Genomic DNA, 22,800 nt, shown 5'->3' with positions numbered 1-22,800 from the left:
TATAAGGTTAGGTTGTTTATTTGAGATGTTTCTTGTTTCTTGAGGTAGGATTGTATTGCTGTATACTTCCCTCTTAGAACTGCTTTTGCTGAATCCCGTAGGTTTCGGGTCATTGCGTTTTCATTGTCATTTGTTTCTAGGTATTATTTGATTTCCTCTTTGTTTTCTTCAGTGATCTCTTGGTTATTTAGTAGTGTATTGTTTAGCCTCCATATGTTTGTATTTTTTACAGTTTTTTTTTTTTCCTGTAATTGATATCTAGTCTCATAGGGTTGTGGTCAGAAATGATACTTGATACAATTTCAGTTTTCTTAAATTTACCAAGGCTTGGTTTGTGACCCAGGATATGCTCTATCCTGGAGAATATTCTATGAGCGCTTGAGAAGAGAGTGTATTTTGTTGTTTTTGGATGGAATGTCCTATAAATATCAATTAAGTCCATCTTGTTTAATGTATCATTTAAAGCTTGTGTTTCCTTATTTATTTTCATTTTGGATGATCTGTCCATTGGTGAAAGTGGGGTGTTAAAAGTCCCCTACTGTGATTGTGTTACTGTTGATTTCCCGTTTTATGGCTGTTAGCATTTGCCTTATGTATTAAGGTGCTCCTGTGTTGGGTGAGTAAATATTTACAATTGTTATATCTTCTTCTTGGATTGATTCCTTGATCATTATGTAATGTCCTTCTTTGTCTCTTGTAATAGTCTTTATTTTAAAGTCTATTTTGTCTGATTTGAGAATTGCTACTCCAGCTTTCTTTTGATTTCCATTTGCATGGAATATCTTTTTCCATCCCCTCACTTTCAATCTGTATGGCTTTTTCACTTAATCTTTCACGACCTTTTGTTTGTTAAAAACTTGAAGCAGAACTTCTATTTCAGAGGAAGGTTTTTCTTCTGCTTTCTTGAGCACATTAGAATTACATGGGGAGCTTTCAAAAAATACTGATACCTGTTCTTAGTGCCCCCCTCCTCCCTTATTCAGATGTAATTGTTCTGGCATGGGACCCAAGTGTCAGCATTTTTTAAAGGCTCCCTTCCGTGGTGTTTCTAATGCAGTCAGAGCTGAGAGCCCCTGGCCAGTGTGTATGAAAGAGACTTTGGGTAGGAGGTTTTGTTTTTGTGTCTTATTTGGTTTTCAGTAGGCTAATCACCCAGCACAGCTGTTTCCTTTTACTGCCAAGGAAATGGCTGGGCCTATCCAACAAGGAACCATCTTTTGTTAAAATCCACTAATTAGATTCCCAAAGGAGCTGCAGAATCTTACTTATTTTTTTTTATTTTTATTTTTTAATAAGAGACTCTTCTTTTTTTTAATTAATTTATTTATTTATGGCTGTGTTGGGTCTTCGTTTCTGTGCGAGGGCTTTCTCTAGTTGTGGCAAGAGGGGGCCACTCTTCATCGCAGTGCGCAGGCCTCTCACTATCGCGGCCTCTCTTGTTGCGGAGCACAGGCTCCAGACGTGCAGGCTCAGTAATTGTGGCTCACGGGCCCAGTTGCTCCGCGGCATATGGGATCTTCCCAGACCAGGGCTCGAACCCGTGTCCCCTGCATTGGCAGGCAGATTCTCAACCACTGCGCCACCAAGGAAGCCCAGAATCTTACTTATTGATGGTAGTTCCTCTGGTTTAGATCCTTTGGTTGGATTGAGGAAAGTAAAGGCAGCATTCTTAATTGGTTAAATATAAATTCACTGCAAGATATTTTAGTCATTATTTACATTTACATGTGGCAGAATTTTTTTAGTGAAACAAATTATTAAGCTATGTCAGTATATCAGTTCTCAGGAAGCGTCTTGCTGAGGGGGGACTCCAATATTCAACTTTAACCTGTTTATGTAATTACAATAGTCACTCCTCTGTCTCCCCAAAACCCTCAGTAACATCTGCACTTACCACAAGGTCTCTGGATGTATATAATATATATTTTGTTAAATTAAGAAGAGAAGTTGAGTTTCTCATTCAGAAAAGCAGGGAGAGCAGAGGCAGGACTGTGAAAGATGTGTAGACAAAATTGATTTAGTGACATGAAGAAATCACAGAAATCTTGATGAACTTCCCATAGGAGATGTTTCAGTCTTATAAAACCATTACATCATATGGTATTTACAGCTACAATTTGCAATTAATACATCTTGGAAATTTTAGTAGAAGCTACCTTTGTCTAATAGTAAATGTTCTTTGAGTGTTTAAAGCTTTAACTATGGCTGTACTAGGTGATTGGTTCAAAAGCTACTCTGAAAATTTTCCAGAATAAGATTATTTTGGTCATGATCTAGACAGATATGCTATTGAGGGCTGCTGCTTCTGTATGACCTCAGTGTGCCATCTGGCAGTCTTGTTAAAATGCAAATTCTCATTGAGCAGGTCTGGGCTGGGGCCTGACATTCTGCGTTTCTAACAAGCTCCCAGGTGGCGTCAATGCTACTCTTTGGCAGATTGCACTTTTGAGTGCCAAAGCTCTATCCCACAATAACTGAAGACCCAGAAGAGGAGAAACCTCTCAATACTTTGCAAGAGCAAAGGTGCATTCCTCCTAAACTATTTTATTGCTTTATTTTGTTTTTTAATCTTGCAGATACCGCTAAAGAACTAATTAGCTAACTGTCCCTATAAACTATATAGGTCTTATAATATGCATCTCAGTGTGTTAATTTAGCTGAGGCTTTTCATTTCATATCCTGACTTTTCCTTCATTCCAAATTCCTCATTTCTTTTATTCTTTGTATGAAAGCATCCAAACACACATAAATATATTGAATCGTATAACAATATATGTACTAGTCAATGTTAACATTCATATTTGATTCTGATTTTTTTTAAGAAATAAAACAGTACAGAATTGAATTCCCGTGTGTGCTCTTCCTCAATCACAATCCTGTTTTTACTCTCCCAATACGAGTACAACAGGAAGCTGATGTATCATCATTTACATTTCTTTCATTTATATTACTTAGTAAGTATCCATAAAAGATATCTACTATCGTTTGTATACATACATGATACATAAATGGTATCACGATGAAAACCATCATTCTGTAATTCTCTTCACACTAATTTTGAGATCCACATTATACATGTGGTTTCAGTTCATTCATTATAGCTATTATTTACTGTTCAGTTATGAATACATACAATTTACATGTCTGTTCCTTTTTTGATGGACATTTAGGTGTTTCCAAATGTGAGGAACAATGCTGCAGTAAACATCTTTGTTTATATATGCATACACACACATATATACTATATCTGTCCTCCTGCACCTGTACAAGTGTTCTTTTACGTTATTTCCCAGAAGTGGAGTTATCGAGTCAGAGGTTAGGCACATTTTCAACTTCAAGAAATCTTGCCAGATTATTCTCCAAAATAGTTGAATCAGTTAGCACTGACCAACAATATGTGAAAATTCCTATTTCTCTACATCCTTGCTAACACTTTACTTTTATTAATTTGATAGATTTAAAATGGAATTTAATCACAATTATGTTTTTATCATTTTATATTTATTTTTGAAAGTTGTTTCAGTCTTGTGTATGTGTAACAGGGGTAATTACATGCCTGTATTTAATGGGAAACATATAGCATTTCCACTTCATTATTCTTACCAGTCGGCATTTACCCTAACCGTTATTCTAACACTGAACCTAAGGGAAAATATTGTTTGTAACAACTGAATTACAAGTGAGCTATTATACATACAAAGACGTTCATAAATTGGGGACTTCCTGCAATAAGCTAGTCCCTTCCACCCCGGTCTAAATTTTACTACAAATAGTGAACCATTTTGTGCTGTTTGTAAATAAGCATTGCTTAAGAGGTTTATCTGCTCCCAAAGTTGATCAATAAGATGCTAGAGATAGACATTTTCAGGGTGAATTTTTAAAGCAAACTTTATTGAAGTATAACATACATACAGAAAAGTGCATGTCATAAATGTACAAATCTCTGAATTGCCACAAATTGAATATACCTCTATAACCAGCACCATGATCAAGAAGAAGGAAATTATCACCATCCCAGAAGCCCTTTCATAGAAATGCCTTTCTGTCACTACCCACTCAAGGGTAAACACTGTCCTGACTTTGAACAGTGATTAGTTTTGCTTATTTTTAAATTTTATATCAATATAATCATGTAACATGTATGTGTGTGTCTGGCATCTATTACTCAACATTATACTTGTGAGATTCGTCCATGCTGTCGCATAATATAATAGTTTTTTCATTCTCGTCGCTATATGGTAGGCATTCCATTATTTGCCTCAATCATACTAGCAATATTTTGGTTAATAAGTCCTAAAAATTAATAAATATATGTGCATTAAACTTCAATTTGAACTTGATAAACATCAACAATTTTTACCGCTGTCAACTAGTCATACTAATAAATTTTTCCCCCAGTGGCAGAATGCATACAACTCTATTGTATTTGTTTGAGAGAAGAAATGGAAGTATAGAATCTAATTGCCAAGTGTACGGGCATTAAAGACATTGATATTTTATGGTTATCATAATAGCTTCTTCATTTAGTCCTTCACTTACTCATTTAAAATGAGTAAGATGTGGAGGATACAAGTCCTAGATGTGGAGGATAGCTACAGTTGTAAAAAAAAGATGAGGCACCTGCATCAATTGGAAATGCATTTGACTTCAAGTAACAGAACAGCAACTAAGTCACATAAACAGTAAAGAAGTTTAATCGTCCATATAACAAGAAGGCTGGAGGTAGTTTCAAGGGTTTCAGCCCTCTTCTAACTCTGCCATCCCAATAACTTTGGCTTTCCATCCCTGGCTTATTGCCTCATGGCCACAAGATGGTAGCTGCCACTCCAAGGATTGCATGCTCACAGCAGCAACCCACACAAGGAAGGGAAGGCTCCACTTGCCTGCAGAAACAAGGAAGAGCTTCCTTCTGGTATAATTGTTTCTTTTTATCATGGAGAAAAATCTTTCCTAGAATTGTCACACATGTCCATCCCTAGACCACTAACTGGCAAAGGAGAATGGAATAATCATAACTGGCTTAGATCGGTGATTCTCAACTTTTAAAATCACCTGGGGTCTTTCTTACAGAAGAAATCAAAATTTATGTAGGTACTGTCCAGTCCAGGTGGAGGTGATTCCCTATCATGAGTGTGGGTTGTACTTAGTGACTTGATTCCAAAGAATAGATTTGGACAGGGTGAAAAAGTAGCTGTACAATGGAGAAACCTGGAAAATATTGCCTTAGCCAGGTGGTGAGGATTAACATCAGAAATAAAGTCATGTTGACACCATGTACCCCTATATGTGATGAGACGGGCACATCACCTCTGTGGTTTTCTTCCTTAAAAACTATAACCTCGGCTTACCATGAGAAGAGCATCAGACAAACACAAATTTAAGGAAATGCTCCAAAATACCTGATCAGCACTCAAGGCCAAGAAAAACGAGGTAAGGCTGAGAAACTTAGAGACCAGGAGAGACTAAGGAGACACCATGACTAAATGTGAAGCAGTATCCCTGATGGGATCGGGAAACAGGAAAGGGACATTCGGTAAAACCTAAGAAAATCTGTGTAAAGCCTGCAGTTTAGTTAATAAAATGTACCAATCTTGATTTTTTCAGTTGTGACAAGTGTACCCTGTTACTGTAAGATTGTAAGACATTAACCATAGTTAGAAGGTGGGGTGGGGAGGGGTAGATGAGCCAAGATAGGCAAAATGTTGGTAAATGTTGAAGCTGGGCCATGGATCAGTGGGACTTACACTGTTTTGTCTGCTTTTGTATATCCTTGAAGATTTCCATCCTTGAAGTTTTACAATGTCAATATTTTGTTCTAGTACATAATATGCCTATATTTGTTTCAATAAACTATAAAGTATAGCATAGTAGTTAATAGCATAGGTTTTTGTATCAAAAATTCTGTGTTTGAATCTCAGTTTTGCCATTTAATAGATGGTGATTTGGGACAAATTACTAAATATTTCTAAATCTTGGTGGTTTTATCCATAAAATGCAGCTAATAATAATAATCAGAATACCTCCCTCATGGGGTTATTTTTAAAGATTAAATAAGATAGAGCATGCATTGCTACAGTGCATGACACATAATAAGCACTGAACATCTTGAAAGTTTCCTCACCAGCATATAAATTTAGTCTCTTTTAGTTCTAATTAACAGAAATACAATTCAGTTAGATTAAGCAAAAAAAGCAGAATTTATTATCAAGGTGACTCTCACAAAACCCAAGGACAGGGATGCAGCTGAGCTTCACAAATAAGCTAAAACCAGAGACCTTCCAGCCCTTCTCCAAGCACATCTTCCTTCTAGCTGAGGACCAGCTTTCTCTGCTTCTTACTCTTGACTTCAAGAGGGAATGTTGTGTCCCATAGCTGTAAGGTTCCTATCTGTCCATTCAAGATGCCTGGTAGATTGATACGGCAAAATTAACTGTCTTTAATAATGAACAAATATTCACACAACATATTTTAGAACTTTGTATTTAATATAATAATGTTCTAGGACTTCTCTGGTGGCGCAGTGGTTAAGAATCCACCTCCCAATGCAGGGGTCACAGGTTCGAGTCCTGGTCCAGGAAGATCCCACGTGCCGCGGAGCAGCTAAGCCCGTGCACCACAACTACTGAGCCTGTGCTCTAGATCCCACGAGCCACAACTACTGAAGCCCACGCACCTAGAGCCCGTGCTCCGCAACAGAGAAGCCACCACAATGGGAAGCCTGCACACCGCAATGAAGAGTAGCCCCTGCTCGCCACAACTAGAGAAAGGCTGCGCACAGCAACGAAAACCCAATGCAGTCCAAAATATAATTAATTAATTAATTAAAAATATGTATAATAATGTTCTAACATTTTACAAGCAGTAAAATTTTATGAGGATGTAAGACTGGATACTGTGAAACTCCTAGAGGAAAACATAGGCAGAACACGCTGCCAGAAATTGTAGCAATATTTTTTTGGATCCATCTCCTAGAGTAATGGAAATAAAAGAAAAAACAAACAAATGGGACCTAATTAAACATAAAATCTTTTGCACAGCAAAGGAAACCATTAACAAAAAGGCAACCTACTGAATGAGGGGAGATATTTGCAAATGATATGACCAATAAGGGGTTAATATCCAACCTATATATACAGCTCATATAACTCAACATCAAAGAAACAACCAACCCGATTTAAAAATGGGCAGAAGAACTGAACAGACATTTTTCCAAAGAGGAAATGCAGATGGCCAACAGGCACATGCAAAGATGCTCAACATCATCAATCATCAGGGAAATGCAAATCAAAGCCACAATGAGATATCACCTCACACCTGTCAGAATGACCTCAAAAAGAACACAAATAACAAATGTTGGCAAGGATGTGGAGAAAAGGGAACTCTTGCACGCTGTTGGTGGGAATATAAATTGTTGCAGCCACTGTGGAAGACAGTATGGAGGTTCCTCAGAAAACTAAAAAGAGAACTACCATATGACCCAGCAATGCCACTCCTGGGTATATATCTGGGCAAAAAAACCCCAAAAAACACTAATTTGAAAAGATACATTGACCCCAATGTTCATAGCATTATTTACAATTGCCAAGATGTGGAAGCAACCTAAGTGTCCAACAACAGATGAATGGATAAAGAGGATGTGGATGGAATACTACTCAGCCATAAAAAAGAAGGAAATTTTGCCATTTGCAGCAGCATGGACTTGGAGGGCATTATGTTAAGTGAAGTAAGTCAGAGAAAGACAAATACTGTATCATATCACTTATATGCAGAATCTAAAAAATACAACAAACAGTGAATAAAACAAAAAAGATGCAGACTCACAGATATAGAGAACAAACTAGTGGTTACCCGTGGGGAGAGGAAAGGGGGGAGGGACAATATGGGGGGGAAGGTTATGGGATTATATGAAATCATGTGTGTGAAACTTTTGAAAATTGTAAAGCACTATAGAATTTAAAGAAGTATTCAATTTAAAAAAATGAGGGGTACTCACTCTTCCCCTGTTAAAATTGATATTTTGGTTTATATATAAGTATTGGAAATTCTAAAACGAAAATAGAAGGCTAGCAGAAGCCGGAAAGGAAGAGTATTCAATAATGAAGCAGGTCCAGCCAAAAATATTAACACAGGCTTAGGATTCTAATTCTGATGAAGTGAACAGGTCACATTTTCTAAATAGTATCCTTAGGAAGGATTAATACAGAGGGAATAATATAATGAAGGTATAATGTGGGAAAATATAACTCCTTTGTAGATCTTAATTTTTTTTCCTTAAAACCCAGATTAGGTCCAATTAGGGACTTAATAAAGTTTGTAAGAAAAATAGAAGTTTATTCTGTTTGGTGATTATTCTGCCATCCCCCAAAATATAGTGTGTTATTTCTTCACATGACACTTCTATTTGGGAAGAACGAAAGCAGCTTAGCACATTAGCTCTTACAACAAGCTTAATATTAGCTCTAACAGCTGATCTTGAGATCCACACATTGCCAGGTTGGAAAGCCCTGTAGAAGGGCTTCCAAATGCACAAGAAGTTAGGCAGTGGGGTTATTTTTCAATAATTATTCCTCAGGGACAGGAAGTGTCTGGCCTTTTTCTCTCTTGTGGTCTCCAGGCAAGCACCCCCTCTTAGGAATGCTCAGCACTTCCAAAGCCCCCAGACTCGCAGCCTTAATCTGATGGGCAGAACGCTTTCTCTCCCCCTCCCCCCGTGCACCCTCCTCCCTCCTTGTAAAGCCAGGAGCCTCAGATTCACCACCGCAGGGGCCTCTTCCTCCCTGGAAAGCCAAGTTTGGGTGGCTGCTACGCTAGTGTCCTGTGATGCCCCAAACACGAGTCCATAGTCCGCTCTGAGAAGCAGAGGCCCCCACGGGGGAAGTACCCTCTTCCTCCAGCAGCCAGACTTAGGGGAGCCCCCAGTTCCTTTCCAGCCTCTGCCCCAGACGTCTGGAAGGCCCTGGAGCCCCGATAAACCACGGTGGTGCACAGACGAGCAGCATCGGCCACACCTGGGAATGCACTCCAAACTTGCTGAATCAGAATCACACTCTAATGAGTTTCCCAGGTGATTCTTACACACATTGAAGGTGGGGAAGAACTGCCCTGAAGGAGCCACCCTGGAGCCAGGGAGAGAGGATTCGAACACCCAGTGGGGCAGCCAGAGGGGTAGCAGATGAGGGATCAGATGAGGGTCTTCCCAGCACGCATTATGTGGCTGTCAAATCATCTTAGTATGATACAAGCTGTGGCCCGACACTCTCCCTTCTGCTCCCACCCCAATTCCGGGGAGAAACCTGGGGATTAACGACGGTGATACGGCTATGGTGTTCTGTGAAGAAGCTTCATAATATCACCCAGTCCAGACAGGGGCAAAGACACCTTCACCAAAATAAAATCAGCCTCATTACTTCACAAGAAATAGGGTCAAATTTCTATTAGTAAAAGAAATACGGATGCTGGGATGCCCCACTTTGCAGATGGGAAGCACAGAGCTGCCCTGTCCAGTGCCTTTGTGCAACTCAGAAAAAGGTGGCAGGTACTGGCTTTGCTACTGGTCAGGGCCTTTGGGTGAAGAAAAAGACACCTCTCCTTCCACAGGACTTCAGCCCTCACTTACCCTGTCAGCAGGATGTCACAGTAAGCAGTGACCTGGAAACCCACAGCACAGAAAAAAACTGACGCTGTGACAGGGTGACAGGGCAGCCGACTCCTGCCTACCAGATCACTCGAGTTCCCGCAGGCTATGCCGGTCAAGTAAACTGCTTCATTTGCTGATCTTACACTTCACTGGGACAGGATTTAGCCTGTTACTGCATCTAGAACCATTAGATGTCCACTTCTTATTTTTAAATGTTCATTTTGTCCTTTTAAAAGCTGTATATCATATTACAGAAAATGTTTTAAAATATTAGCCAACACCTCACCATCCTCACCCTAAAAATTAGCCTTTTGGTGTATCTCGGGCAAATCTCAGGTGTGCTCTACAGCTCTGTAGACATCCCCTGGCCCAGTGAAACAGCCCAGACAGTCAACAACTTAGGCTCCCATGCCAGCTTGTGACACACACACCCTCCACCTCCTGGTTGCCAACTTGCTTTCTCCCCCATAGCCCAGTGCCTCTTCAGACCTGGAGACCTGGAGAGAATTACCATTTGGTTCAATCCAGAGCCCAGCTCACAATGAACTCTACTTTCTTTAAATGGTATAATCCAGAACCATTCCCTCCGTGCCTTGAACCCAGAGGGTGGAATTTGGGTCCTTTTCCCCTTATGCATATATTATCTTACTTGATTGCTGTTTGCCTTGACCCTGTGCTTTAACTCATTTCAACGTCAGGGCCTCAGAAGACCAACAGTTTTCACAGCAAGTACCCAAACTCTCCTGTTTTTACCCACTCTGCCTTCATTGCAACCACTGATTCTCTTTTTCAAGATTGCTTTGTTCTGGGACTTCCCTGGTGGCACAGTGGTTAAGAATCCGCCTGCCATGCAGGGGTCACAGGTTCGAGTCCTGGTCCAGGAAGATCCCACATGCTGTGGAGCAACTAAGCTCGTGCGCCACAACTACTGAGCCTGCACTCTGGAGCCTGTGAGCCACAACTACTGAGCCTGCACTCTAGAGCCCACGTGCCACAACTACTGAAGCCTAGAGCCCATGCTCCGCAACAAAAGAAGCCACCACAGTGAGAAGCCCGCGCACCGCAATGAAGAGTAGCCCCCGTTCACTGCAACTAGAGAAAGCCTGCGCGCATCAATGAAGGCCCAACGCAGCCAAAAATAAAATATAAATAAATAAATAAATTTTTTAAAATGCCTTTTAAAAAAAAGAAAAAAGATTGCATTGTTCTTTTTGAACTTAGCAGTTGTGCCTAGTTTCTCTGGCTTCTGACTTTCAGCTCCCTTTGAAGGATTTCGGTTTGGACTCAAGTTACTCAAGTTGATTAGTTAGTTCTGCCTGTTGCAGACAATCCTGGAAGCAGACCTAAGTCTTAGCTAGGTCCTGGGGCAACTGTAATTGTAGTGTCCAGTGGTGGTGTAATATAAGCAGTTTTCTATGTTGCCCAGTATTTCCCTAAAAATCACAAATTTTAATGACTGCACTTTATCTTAATACGTCATAATTTACTTAGCCATCTTCCTATTGCTGGAATTTAGGTGGTTTCCAGTATTTTGAGTATCTAAGTAATACAGTGATGAATAACTTGTACAAAAAGTTTTGGATTATTTCCTTAAGAAAGATTCCTAGATGTAGATTCACTGGGTTAAAGAATATCAATATTTTTATGGTCTTTCATATATGTTTCTAAAATTGCTTTCTAAAATGATGGTACCAACTGCAAGTGCCATCAGCAGTGTCTAAGTGTACCAGTTCCACAGTACCCTGACCAGAATGTCTTCATTTCATTATTGAACCAAGTGCTGCATTAGGTGCTGGTTAGGGTGTGGGGAGATGATAGACACAATATCCTTGCTGCCACAGAGCTCAGATTCCAGTGCAGGAAAGAGATGTCAAAGTGATAAATACAGAAAATGTAAGTAATTATAGCATGCCATGTGAAAGAGGTGGGAATGTCTAATTCTGCCTGAAACTTCACAGAGGAGGTGACATTCATACTGAAACTTAAGGATGAGTAGTTCATCAGGAAACAGGACAGGAGAGGGATTTCAGGCAGAAACAACAACATGGGGAAAGCAATGAAGGTGTGCAACAGTGTGCCACATTCGAAGAGCTACAAGCTATTTAATAAGGCTAGAGGACAGACAGGGTGTGTTTGGGAGAATGGCAGGAGAGCAGATCCCGTAGAACTTTGTAGTTTTCTGACGGAGTATCTGCATTTCATCCTGGAGGCAATGGGAAGCCCCAGAAAAGTTTTAAGCAAAATAATTTCATGATTTGTCTTCATTTATTTTGATAAATGAATATCTGGTATCTGTTTAGAAGGCTCAAAGGAACAGTTGGCAGGAGTGTGAACTGGAGCAGGAGTGGACCAAAGGCAGAAGATCTGGGTAAGAAGTTGTCTCAACATACCAAGTGAAAAATGAGGGGGTCTCAACTATTGAGGTTGCAATGGAGATGGAAAAGAGAAAAACAAAGGCATCTAGCAGGTTGAGTTGACAGGAGCTAGTAAGTGGTTGTGGTTGGGAGGAGAGAGAGAGGATTTGTTAACCCATTCACCAAGACAAGCAAGAGAAGAGGGTTAGGGAGGAAGGTGTGTTTGACTCTGGAATGTAGAAGTTGAGTCCATGCAGGTGGAGAGATCCAAGGGCACTAGCTTACATGGTTTCTCTTCAGGAGGAAAAAAATGGGGTGGCAATAGAAATTTGGACATTTGTATGGGACGTAGCTATAGCTTTGACTACTCCCTCTTATGAATTAATTGGCATGCTCTTTGCCTATTTATCTTTTGGGGGGGGTCTTGATATTTTTCTTATAAATTTGGGTGAACTTATTTTATAATATTGTCTCTCGTACTGGCCCAAAACTAGATGTCCCTTTAAACCTTTCGTTTCTATTTTAATTCTTTCATGTTGAGTGAAAATAAAGATATGATAAATTAATGTTGTCTGTGGGGACAGTAAGTAGTGTGAGCTGCAAATACAGAGATAGGAAATAGCTATTAAAATACTGTAGCCAAAAACATGAGAGATGAAGATTTATAGTACACATCTTACATTCAGCCACAAAAGAGAAAAAACAACGTGGAATGATACCAGTACAGGACACAGAGCCACAGGTGTCGTCTGTCGGCAAGTTGGATCCTGTGTTCTTAATCAAGGGGTAGCATGTGAAGACAGGGGTTTATGGAGCAAAGTCCTACACAATAACACAACAGCCCACAACTTGCTCCCCTGACCCCACTCCTTCTCTTATGGTATCACTGGCTCCACACAGCCGGGAGCTTTGGACCTTTGCCTCATTTTTATTCCCCTGCTCCAGTGGGTGCATCCCTTTGCTTCTCTAATGATGTGAAAGGTTTGGACAATAAGGAGGTAGGAACAAGGACTTCTTGTATTTTTACAAAAGATTCTTTTATGGGCAAAGTTTTAATCTGAATATTATAGATTATATATACACGTATATATTAATTCAAAATAAAAATCTGTATCATAAACTTTTCAGATCAAACAAAACTTCAAGATTAAAAACATATTTTAACTTCTAGTTCCACTTAGTAAAAGTTGTAAGACAACATCACTCTCACTCTAACAATGAGGAGAAGCTAGCTAAGGTAAAAAAAAATCATTTGTTTCATAAACTCATCAGGCAGCTGAGGTAACAAAGAAACCTAAATGAACTAAATTCCGGAAAGTGATGAGCCCTTCCTAGGACAGAAGAGATCTACAACCACTTTCACTCTCTGTGTAGTGACATGAGTAGGAGGAACCTGCTATGGATGGAGGTATGGAGAAATCAGCCTAACTTTTAATAAACTTAATGGCCATGTGAGGGCTGGCATGATGGATTGAGCTCAAGTCATCCAGCAAGTCTGCAGCCATTCACCAACTGTCTTCCACAGGCCTCCACCAAAGTGCACAAGGGTAGTATGTTGGAGGCTGGGGGCAGGGCAGGAGACCTGAGAAAGATCCTGCTGAAGCGTCTGGGCCTGTGCCTAGTGAACTCCGGTGGTCCTCCAAAGTCTGGGGGCAAGCAGGAGAGCAGAAAGAAATCCCTCTCTGGCCTTCACCAGGTACAGTATTGTGGCCTTGTGAAAAATTGGGCTTAGGGCAGCAGGATGAAAAGAGACCTCCCAAACACGGAGAGCCAGGAACAGGACTTGAGAAAAAAGAGGACCCTCTAGCAGCCGCAAAGCTAGCAGCCAGGCTATTATTTAACTGTAAAGCACACAGATCTGCAGTTCAGGGAGCCACTGGCTGAGTTGCAAAGCATAAAGAGATCTCTGGAGTCTCACTGGTGCTCGGATTACAAACGCTATCAAAAGGAAAGTCCTAATTCTGATCTCAAAACATTGAAGATAATGGAAAATCTAACCAAAGCTGCAACAAAGCCCAGACCTAGCTCAGCTACAGATTATTTTCACTCAGTCTCCTCCCTCATTAGTGGCATGACAGGAGAAGGGCATACCCCTTTCTGGGACTGAATATTTTTTATTTCAGTCTCTGTTGTTCTTTTGCTCATACTATCAATCATACAATATGACACATGTAAATGAAAATGTGACAGATGTTACAACACATGTAAAGAAGCAAGGACATGTGGCTCATAGTTAAGAGAAAAAATGATTAATAGAAATAGACACAGAAATGCCTGAATGTTAGAATTATCAGATAGAGAACTTAAATATATTATCATAAATATGTTAAAAGATCAAGTAAAAAAATGGACAACATGCATGGACAAATGGGGATATTCAGCAAAGAGATGGTAACTACAAAAGTGGAAATGCTAAAAATATTTTTTTAATATCAGAAACTAAAATTCAATGGGTTAACAGAAAACTGGATACAACAGAGGAAAGGATCCATTAACATGAATACAGGTTAATAGGACGTTTCTAGGCTGAGATACTAAGAGAAAAAGAATTAAAGAAAAAAGGAACAGAGCCCGTAAGATCTGCAAAACAATATCTAATGGTTTAACAGATGTGTAAAGGAGAATGAGAAGGAGAGGAAGGGGAAAATTGTGCAGAAGAAATATTCAAGCACAGAAGGGCTGAGAATTTTCAAAAATTGATGGAGGACATCAACTCACAGATCTAAGAGTTTCAAGGAACTCCAAGCAGGATAGGTGCAAAGAAAAGTCATACGTATGCACAATATAGTCAAAATGCTGAAACCAAAGATAAAGGAAAATAATTTAAGTAGCCAGAGGTGAAAAAAATATTTATTACATACATCATCAGAAACAATGGAAACCAGAGGACAGGAATGTTGGATTGGAATTGGAAATAGGATATAAACTCATGCTATGTGTATATTATATATATCCACATAGTTCTAGAAATAGTTACAGATGTATGTAGAAAATTTCCTATCTCTGTCTCCAGAAACAGCCTAGAAGCAATGACATCCTCATAGCAAAAGCACCAGATCTTGGTTTCCAAATGCTATCCTATACTAAAAAGTTCCTTGGAGAAATGGCTGATTCTAGAGTTGAAGTAAAGAAAGTATAAGATGAGTAAGGGGGCTTCCCTGGTGGCACAGTGGTTAAGAATCCACATGCTAATGCAGGGGACATGGGTTTGAGCCCTGGTCCAGAAAGATCCCACATGCTGCAGAGCAACTAAGCCCACAAGCCACAACTACTGAGCCCACGCACCACAACTACTGAAGGCTGCATGCCTAGAGCCTGTGCTCTGCAACAAGAGAAGCCACCACAAGAAGCCCGCACACTGCAACAAAGAGTAGCTCCCACTCACTGCAACTAGAGAAAGCCTGCACGCAGCAACGAAGACCCAATGCAGCCAAAAATAAATACATAAAATAAATAAATTTTTTTAAAAAAGGAAGGATACAGAAGATTTGAATAACACTCTCAATCTGTTTGATATTTACAGAACACTTCACCCAACAAAAGCAGAATACACATTCTTTTTAAGTATGTACACAACATTCACCATGATAGAGCATATGCTGGCTCATAAAACAAGTTTTAATAAACTTCAAAGGATAAAAAAGAGAGAAAAAAAATTAGAAATATCAGGAGTGAAAGAGGGAATATCATTACAGATCCTACAGACATTGAAAGCTTAATAAAGAAAATTACAAAGAACATTATGCCAATCAATTTGAAAATGTAGGTGAAATATACAAATTTCTTGAAAAAATGTTATGTATCAAAACCAACACCAGATAAAATATGAAAGCTAAACAGCCCAATACTATTGAAAAAATTGAATGTTTAATCAAAATCATTCCACAGATAAAACTCTAGGCCCAGTTGAAGTTCTATTAAACATTTAAGGAAGAAATAACACCCTTCTTACACACATTCTTTGAGAAAATAGTAGAGAACACTTCCCATCTCATTTTATGAGGCTAACATAACCCTGACACCAAACCAGGAAAAATATTACAAGAAAAATGATCAATTAAAATCTTTCATGAGAATAGACACAAAAATCCTTTAAAAATATTACCCAGTGGAATCTAGCAATATATAACAAGGATATTTATACATATGATATATGTATAAAATAAATAAATATATATATAACCAGTAATATATAACGAGAATAATACATCATGACCAATTGAACAACATTTGAAAATCTATCAGTGTTGGAAATTCTCTGGTGGTCCAGTAGCTAGGACTCGGTGCTTTCACTGCTGGGGCCCAGGTTTGATCCCTGGTCGGGGAAGTAAGTATAAAGAAAATCAATCAGTGTAACTCATAACTCACTACATTAGCAGAATGCAGAAGAAAAACCATATGATCATCAAATATATGTCAAAAAGTGTTTGATAAAATTTAACACTCATTCATGATAAAAACTCTCTACAAACCAGGAAAATATGGGAATGTCCTCAATCTGATAAATGCATCTATTCAAATAACAATTGACATATAATAACAAAGACTGAATGCTTCCATTCTAAAATTGGGAACAAGCAAGAATATCCACTTTACCATTCCTACTCAACATTACACTGGAAATCCTAGCTGGTGCAATCAGTAAGAAAAAGAAATAACAGGCATGCAGGTTGTAAAGGAATAAGTAAAACTGTTGTATTAACAGACAACATGATTATGTATGTTGAAAACCTTATGAAATCTTAAAAAAAGACAATTTAATTTAGCAAAGTCATAGGATGCTAGATCAATAAACAGAAAAGTTTTTCTACGTACTAGCAATGAAAAATTGAAATTTTAGAAATGCCATTTCCAATAGCATGAAAAATATCAGTTACCTAGGAAATAGAGCCATCCATGTGTCTCAGTTTCCTCACACATGAAATGAAGATGATAGCAGTCCTCCCTCATATAGTTGTTGTGAGAATTAAATGAATAGCTATATTTAGTTACTTAGAATACTGCCAGACAGGTCATAAGTCCTATGTAAATGTTAACCAAAGTCTCAATGTAAACATCAACTATGGGGTAAATGGAAGATGTGATATGGACCTTTTAAATCGGCACTTAATGTGAAATCTTTCTCCCTGCCACAAAAAAAAGAATTTGTGACTTATTGAATATGCAACACTGTGTTAGGTTTGTTAAAAATTTGAATCTTAGGACTTCCCTGGTGGCACAGTAGTTAAGAATCCGCCTGCCAATGCAGTGGTCATGGGTTCGAGCCCTGGTCCAGGAAGATACCACACGCTGTGGAGCAACTAAACCCGTGTGCCACAACTACTGAAGCCCGTGCACCTAGAGCCCGTGCTCTGCAACAAGAGAAGCCACTGCAATGAGAAGCCCGTGCACCGCAACGAAGAGTAGCTCCTGCTTGACGCAACTAGAGAAAGCCCGCACGCAGCAACGAAGACCCAGTGCAGCCAAAAATAAATAATAAATAAATAAATAAACAAAAATTTGAATCTTGACCAGGAGTCTGATATCATGGTACTGAATAAGTTATTCCAGTAGGAGGAGCCCTGACCCAGAGTTTTAAAAGCACAGACACGTGTTATCTCTGCTTTGCGGATCCAGACCTTCCATGCCCTAGAATTTGTCCTTCCTTGCTCCCTGTGTCACGTCAGTGAAATAAAATACTGCTACAAACTATATTTTTTTCTCCTTAGAAGCAGTACATTGGAATAAATGAACTCGATTTGGATTTCAGATTTAATTTCTACGAGAGAAATAATGCAATTATCTTGTTTTGCCAAAAAGCATAATTTCCTACTTTAATAAACATCCACATTTGAGGATTACAAACAGTATATATATATACTTCTCTATCACATCTCACACCCCTGCCAAGTGGTTGCCCAGTCTATTTATTCTTTAATACCTCCAGTTATTCCTTTACTCAAAATATCCAGAAATAAATACTAGTTAACATGTGAACATTTCCCACAAATACTTAGTGTTATTTTTTTCCAAACTATTACAGTTTCCACATGAACACAATTTATTCATGCATCATCCATCCATCCACCCATCAATTTGTTCATTCATTCATTCATTTAGTCATCACATATTTAATCACTACCTGCTACCGTTCTAGGCACTGGAGATGGGGATACAATAGTAAACCATGAGACTTGCTCTTTTTCCTCCTAAAGTAAAAAACTTTTCTGATGTCTACTTAGAGCTTCAACAGTTCAAGATAGCCGAGCATCTATGTTAACATTAGCTGCAGTTTTCAGAAGCTTAACAAAATGAAATTTATTTTGTACTCCTTTAGCAGTCTCACGTAGGTATTTCTTGTTGGCAGTCAGCTCTCCATCATGAGTGATTGAGAAATCCAGGCCCTTTCCATCTGGTGGCTTTGGTCCCTGGGGCCTCAAGTTCTTTGTGTTGAGCTGGCAGCCAGGGTAAGAGTCAGGGTGGAGAAGCACACCCATTTCTTAACTGCTTTGGCCAGAAGTGACACATGTTACTTCTTCTCACATTCCATTGGCAAGCAGCAGTCATATGGCCCCAATTAGGTAGAGAGGGGTGCTGGGAAATGTTGTCCCTGGCCAGGCAGAGACTTCCTACTTACAGCCTTATCTTAGGGTGGACAACTAGCCACCTCTGCGACAGTGTCCCAAACTCTTGCATTATTTTGCAGGTGTGAGTAAGGTTACTTCAATGTAAGCAATGGGGATCACTTGCCTATTTCAATGTAATGTTGCTGGGATGCATCTCTTTTGTAGCCTGGTACTTAAACAGTACTTAAATACTTAAATCTTTCAAAGCTTCTCTCCTTCTATCTAATTTTTTTTATATAACAAAAGTTATTGAGTATCTAATAAGTGATTCTCTTTGGAGCAATGCTTAATTATATAGCTATGACTTCATATTTGTATTCATTGGTCTTATTGGTAAACATCACTTTCATCAGAGTCTCTGATTCTCAGAATTACCAGTTACAAAATCTAAGCTTTTTACTGAGCTAAACTGAAAATGGCTAGCATTTATATAGAAGTTATCAATTTTACAAAACAGAGACTGTAATGGTTTAAGTACATGGTCTTAATCAGAGATTTATTTTCCTAAATGTGTGTGGGTTCTAATATATTTTCACTGATTTGGCTATTTAGAGTGCTGATAATTTCTGTTAACTTGCATGAATGACAACTTTATCACATTTTATTCTCTATTCAATTTTTGTCTCGGGGCTTCACTGTCTTCATTTTGTAAATAATGGCACTGATCTTGTTTACAGAAACCTAAGCAAAATGGATGTAAACGTCATTGAGGTCCTCAGAGCTAAATGTAAATTACAATGGTTGGGAAGATTTTTCAGCTAGTAAGAGGAAACCCAACCTAAAACTGCTTAAGCAAGAGGGGGATTTATCATCTCAGAGAATAGGAAGTTCAAGATAGTGAAAGTTTGTAGAATACATACCAGGGTTGGGTCTTCAGAGGGTCAAAGCGGCCTCACAGACCAGTTCTCTCTACCCTGCCGTCCTGGCTGTGTGCGCTGACGCCTCGGTGGTCACAAGATGGCAGCAGCAGCCCCAGACACTGCATCCCCGCCCAAAGGAGCCGCCTTCGGACTTTCTCAGGCCTTCATCCTTCACACTCTTCAGAATTAAGGGCCCCAAAGAGCTTTTAAAATATAATAATATGGGTTATATCTATCGATGTTTACCATTTTATAAATTAAAACTGAGAAACTTTAAAAAATATTTATTAGTTTATAACAATAGTACATCTTTATATGTTAATATAAATCACACATTTTTTAATGAAAAAACAACTATGTTTTCCAAAACAAAAAAATCTAGTGGGAAGAGTGGCATTGTTTTACTTTTTTTACAAATCTCTGTAATGTCTTTTTTTTTTTTTTAATTTTATTTATTTATTTTTGGCTGCGTTGGGTCTTCGTTGCTGCGTGCAGGCTTTCTCTAGTTGTGGTGAGTGGGCGGCTACTCTCTTCATTGTGGTGCGTGGGCTTCTCATTGTGGTGGCTTCTCTTGTTGCGGAGCACGGGCTCCAGGGTGTGGGCTTCAGTAGTTGTGGCACTCGGGCTCAGTAGTTGTGGCTCACGGGTTCTGGAGCACAGGCTCAGTAGTTGTGGCGCATGGGATTAGTTGTTCCACAGCATGTGGGATCTTCGCGGACCAGGGCTCAAACCCGTGTCACCTGCATTGGCAGGCGGATTCTTAACCACTGCGACACCAGGGAAGTCCTGTAATGTCTTTCTTAATAGAGAACAAGTGGGTTCTCATATCTACTTCTGCACCCAATCTGTTGTGGTATTGCACAGCATGTAACCTCTGGATAAGACCAATGTACATTCATGAGAGAATGTGAGTGAAAATGCAAATGACATCTTAGTATTAAGAAATCAGACCCACAACTTTCCCGGGAAAATGTCCTCATATTTTTTTTAGGAGCTAAAAGGCTGTTTTCAAAAGGCTTCCCTTGCAGACTATCACTCAGGTTTAATTGACCAGAACAGGATCACTTGCCTACTTCTAAGAAAAGAGAATAGAATTGTCAAGATTGGTTTATACCAGTGATTCTTCCGTGTGGGTCAGAATCACCTGTGGAGTGTGTTAAAACACAGGATGCTCAGCCCCCAACGTGAGGGTTTCCATCAGGAAGTGTGAGGTGAAGGCTAAGAATGTGTGTTTCTAACAATTCCCAGGTGCTGCTGTGGCTGGCCTGGGATCCACTGTGAGAACCGGTGGCTGAGACCGGATGGGGGTGGGCAGTGGCCAGGCTTCCGGGAGCACCGGTCAGTGGAGGACATGCACAGCTTAACACACTGGGGTTTGTTAGCAAGCAAGAGGGGAGAACGGTGGTTGGTCCAACCGTGTTTGCTGTAATTATAGCCTCAGAAAATTTATGGTAGACGCCTGCAAAACGGAGAAATACTTGAACATTGGTCCTGTTAGTGACTTCATACTGGTGACCAAGTATATTTTGGATTCATGGTCAAGAGAAGAAAAGGGTGAGTGAGGGAGGAGGGACAGAAGAGGAAAGGATGGGGTAGAGACAGAAATTTGATTTTAAAATGCTCTTTCTTTCTTCTACAGCCTTCCTAGCTTAAGAAATGTAAATTGGGTGAATTTGACATGGAGAAACTAAATGTTACGGGGGAGGTCTACGCTTTGCAAACTCATTTTGGCACTTTATACTTTAACGAGTCCATTTATACTTTAACGAGTCCACTGAGGTCTACAACTGTGTGCAGCCAAGCCCCCACCCCCTGGCAGTTCATCTTGTCCTTCACTTTAGCACGAACAAGTTAAATGAAATATTCCTGGCAGTGGGTTGTTATGAATATTCCAAACTATAGAGAAGCCACAGGTTAGGAAAGGGTCCTATGTACTTCTCTCTATTAACAAATCTCATTGAAAGAGTCATCGAGTTTGAGAGTGGGGAAGGATCAGGGACCAACACCCCCTCCCCCTCTTCCAGGCTGAGCAGTGAAGATCGCAGAGGTGGAGTATGCGTCCAAGCTCACCCAGTCACCCGGTGATGGTACCGACGATAACCCTGGGCCTGGTGACGACGTCTGTTCTTCCCAAGTTCCAACGAGTTCTTCCACGTGGTGGCTAAAGCAAAGACAAGAAGAAGATATAACAAACAGGTTATATACGACAGAGTAACAGCTGAGCCGCCAGTGTTTAGGGCGTTTGATATTGGAGTAAAGTCATTTCTGCTGTGTTATGTTCTGGCTAGCAGCCTTACACCCTGATCATCTTCAGTCCCAACACGACAGCCCTGGCTCTCAGCTCCACGACTCTCATCCCCAGCAGCTTCCCGGAGGGCAGCCAACCTTGTGAGGTTGGAGACCGAGGTGGTTCCAGCCCCGCCCCGGCTGTGCGCGCAGCTGCCCCTGGCCAGCCCCAGGTGAGGCCACGATTCCCTCTTCTCTGCGCTCTTGGCGCCTTCACCTCCGAGGCCTCCCGGCCGTGGCTGGCCTGTCGTGGCCCTGACACTGAGCCTGGAAGAAGCTTTGGGCGGGGGGCGCCGCTCTCCAGTCACTCCTCCTTCAAGAGTGAGGCAGTTTTAGGACCTCGCCAGAAAAAAGTTTGCCCAAGACAACGATGTATTTTAAACACAACAAAATTAGAATTGTTGGACCAGTGGGGTTTCAAAGGCCAGTGGTAGGGTCTGCATTGCCGAATCTCCTTCTTAATGGCCCCCGGTTGCCTCAGATTTCTAAATTATAGTCAATTTTTATTTCATAATTTGAAAGGTTTTTTTTTTAAGCTTAAAATGCTGATTCACAACTGATTCAATAGATTTCTGTAAATGAGCCTTCAAGTTAAAATGTCTTAAGGAAACCATTTTCATCCTGAAAAGGCAGAGAGAGGGAATAGGGAAGGGGTTGGTGGAGGTACGGTGGGGGATGAAGGGCACCCACCCTGAGTAACCGGGAATAGTAAAAATAAGAACCAGCAAGGCACAGCCTTTGGCTTGTGGCAAGCATTTAATACACCTGAGCTCTTATTTTTGGTTGAGTACCTATTACGTTATCAGGCACTATACTCAGTGCTTTACATAAATTATTTCATTTAATTCCTTCAGCAGCCCTGTGAGGTAGATATTGTTATTTGAATGTACTGTTAAAGAAATGGTATTAGGCATGTTGTTCTTGTTATCACTCGTTCCTAAGTGGTAGAAGCAGGACTTCAATGAAGATACTTGCTTCGGAGACTATTCACACCACTGCTCACGCCGTGGGAAACTGCAGAGGTGGAAGGCAGACCTGAGAGCCTTTGCAGTTTTGCT

General features: G+C 40.0%; 1 long non-coding RNA gene across 1 annotated transcript in view; it reads right to left on the bottom strand.

Moving 5' to 3' along the window:
• Positions 1–22,800, bottom strand: part of LOC309667302 — a 247,793-nt gene that overhangs the window by 217,548 nt on the left and 7,445 nt on the right. Inside the window, exons 2-3 of the long non-coding RNA XR_014267679.1 lie at positions 21,527–21,617; positions 1,301–20,330 (exon numbers count right to left, since the gene is read on the bottom strand). This is a non-coding gene — a long non-coding RNA (uncharacterized lncRNA). The remainder of the gene's footprint in view (positions 1–1,300; positions 20,331–21,526; positions 21,618–22,800) is intronic.

Source organism: Balaenoptera physalus (genome assembly GCF_965194825.1).
Source record: "Balaenoptera physalus genome assembly, chromosome: 9".
NCBI classification, from domain to species: domain Eukaryota; kingdom Metazoa; phylum Chordata; class Mammalia; order Artiodactyla; family Balaenopteridae; genus Balaenoptera; species Balaenoptera physalus.
This window is presented reverse-complemented; position numbering and strand designations above follow the sequence as displayed.